General features: G+C 58.0%; 1 pseudogene; it reads left to right on the forward strand.

The window, feature by feature from the left end:
- Window positions 1-2,500, forward strand: part of LOC126332497 (large subunit ribosomal RNA) — a 5,562-nt pseudogene that overhangs the window by 817 nt on the left and 2,245 nt on the right.

Here is a 2,500-nt window from a genome sequence, read left to right on the forward strand (position 1 = left end):
CTACCTGGCCCGGCCCCGGACCCGCGCCGCTGTTGGCTCGGGATGCTCTCGGGCGGAATAATCGCTCCCGTCAGCGGCGCTTCAGCTTTGGACAATTTCACGACCCGTCTTGAAACACGGACCAAGGAGTCTAACATGTGCGCGAGTCATTGGGCTGTACGAAACCTAAAGGCGTAATGAAAGTGAAGGTCTCGCCTTGCGCGGGCCGAGGGAGGATGGGGCTTCCCCGCCCTTCACGGGGCGGCGGCCTCCGCACTCCCGGGGCGTCTCGTCCTCATTGCGAGGTGAGGCGCACCTAGAGCGTACACGTTGGGACCCGAAAGATGGTGAACTATGCCTGGCCAGGACGAAGTCAGGGGAAACCCTGATGGAGGTCCGTAGCGATTCTGACGTGCAAATCGATCGTCGGAGCTGGGTATAGGGGCGAAAGACTAATCGAACCATCTAGTAGCTGGTTCCCTCCGAAGTTTCCCTCAGGATAGCTGGTGCTCGTACGAGTCTCATCCGGTAAAGCGAATGATTAGAGGCCTTGGGGCCGAAACGACCTCAACCTATTCTCAAACTTTAAATGGGTGAGATCTCCGGCTTGCTTGATATGCTGAAGCCGCGAGCAAACGACTCGGATCGGAGTGCCAAGTGGGCCACTTTTGGTAAGCAGAACTGGCGCTGTGGGATGAACCAAACGCCGAGTTAAGGCGCCCGAATCGACGCTCATGGGAAACCATGAAAGGCGTTGGTTGCTTAAGACAGCAGGACGGTGGCCATGGAAGTCGGAATCCGCTAAGGAGTGTGTAACAACTCACCTGCCGAAGCAACTAGCCCTGAAAATGGATGGCGCTGAAGCGTCGTGCCTATACTCGGCCGTCAGTCTGGCAGTCATGGCCGGTCCTCGCGGCCGGCCGCGAAGCCCTGACGAGTAGGAGGGTCGCGGCGGTGGGCGCAGAAGGGTCTGGGCGTGAGCCTGCCTGGAGCCGCCGTCGGTGCAGATCTTGGTGGTAGTAGCAAATACTCCAGCGAGGCCCTGGAGGGCTGACGCGGAGAAGGGTTTCGTGTGAACAGCCGTTGCACACGAGTCAGTCGATCCTAAGCCCTAGGAGAAATCCGATGTTGATGGGGGCCGTCATAGCATGATGCACTTTGTGCTGGCCCCCGTTGGGCGAAAGGGAATCCGGTTCCTATTCCGGAACCCGGCAGCGGAACCGATATAAGTCGGGCCCCTCTTTTAGAGATGCTCGTCGGGGTAACCCAAAAGGACCCGGAGACGCCGTCGGGAGATCGGGGAAGAGTTTTCTTTTCTGCATGAGCGTTCGAGTTCCCTGGAATCCTCTAGCAGGGAGATAGGGTTTGGAACGCGAAGAGCACCGCAGTTGCGGCGGTGTCCCGATCTTCCCCTCGGACCTTGAAAATCCGGGAGAGGGCCACGTGGAGGTGTCGCGCCGGTTCGTACCCATATCCGCAGCAGGTCTCCAAGGTGAAGAGCCTCTAGTCGATAGAATAATGTAGGTAAGGGAAGTCGGCAAATTGGATCCGTAACTTCGGGATAAGGATTGGCTCTGAGGATCGGGGCGTGTCGGGCTTGGTCGGGAAGTGGGTCAGCGCTAACGTGCCGGGCCTGGGCGAGGTGAGTGCCGTAGGGGTGCCGGTAAGTGCGGGCGTTTAGCGCGGGCGTGGTCTGCTCTCGCCGTTGGTTGGCCTCGTGCTGGCCGGCGGTGCAGGATGCGCGCGCCTGCGCGGCGTTCGCGCCCCGGTGCTTCAACCTGCGTGCAGGATCCGAGCTCGGTCCCGTGCCTTGGCCTCCCACGGATCTTCCTTGCTGCGAGGCCGCGTCCGCCTTAGCGTGCTCCTCCGGGGGCGCGCGGGTGCGCGGATTCTCTTCGGCCGCCATTCAACGATCAACTCAGAACTGGCACGGACTGGGGGAATCCGACTGTCTAATTAAAACAAAGCATTGCGATGGCCCTAGCGGGTGTTGACGCAATGTGATTTCTGCCCAGTGCTCTGAATGTCAACGTGAAGAAATTCAAGCAAGCGCGGGTAAACGGCGGGAGTAACTATGACTCTCTTAAGGTAGCCAAATGCCTCGTCATCTAATTAGTGACGCGCATGAATGGATTAACGAGATTCCCGCTGTCCCTATCTACAGATCGGACAAAGCACCGATATGTCCAACGAATAATTGAGGCAATTCAAAGGCCATTTCTGTTGCAGATGACCAGAGCTTGTAGGACTGTATCGACGGAGGCCTTGCAAGTACTAACAGGATACATGCCGCTCGACCTTGAGATAGTGAAGGCAGCCTTGCTGTACTACACTCGGCATGGTGTGGCTGGCTCGGTCGCAGGGTTCCAGGCTCCAAGACCCACTGCTGGGCAACGTGATACCAGCAGACAAATAGACATAATGTTGCAGGAGGAGTGGCAAAATAGATGGAACCAGACAGAGAAGGGTAGGGAAACCTACTGCTGGATACCAGATGTGGGAATGTGGCAGGCAAGTTGGC

The sequence above is a fragment of the Schistocerca gregaria genome, unplaced genomic scaffold (genome assembly GCF_023897955.1).
Source record: "Schistocerca gregaria isolate iqSchGreg1 unplaced genomic scaffold, iqSchGreg1.2 ptg001472l, whole genome shotgun sequence".
In the NCBI taxonomy this organism is placed as follows: domain Eukaryota; kingdom Metazoa; phylum Arthropoda; class Insecta; order Orthoptera; family Acrididae; genus Schistocerca; species Schistocerca gregaria.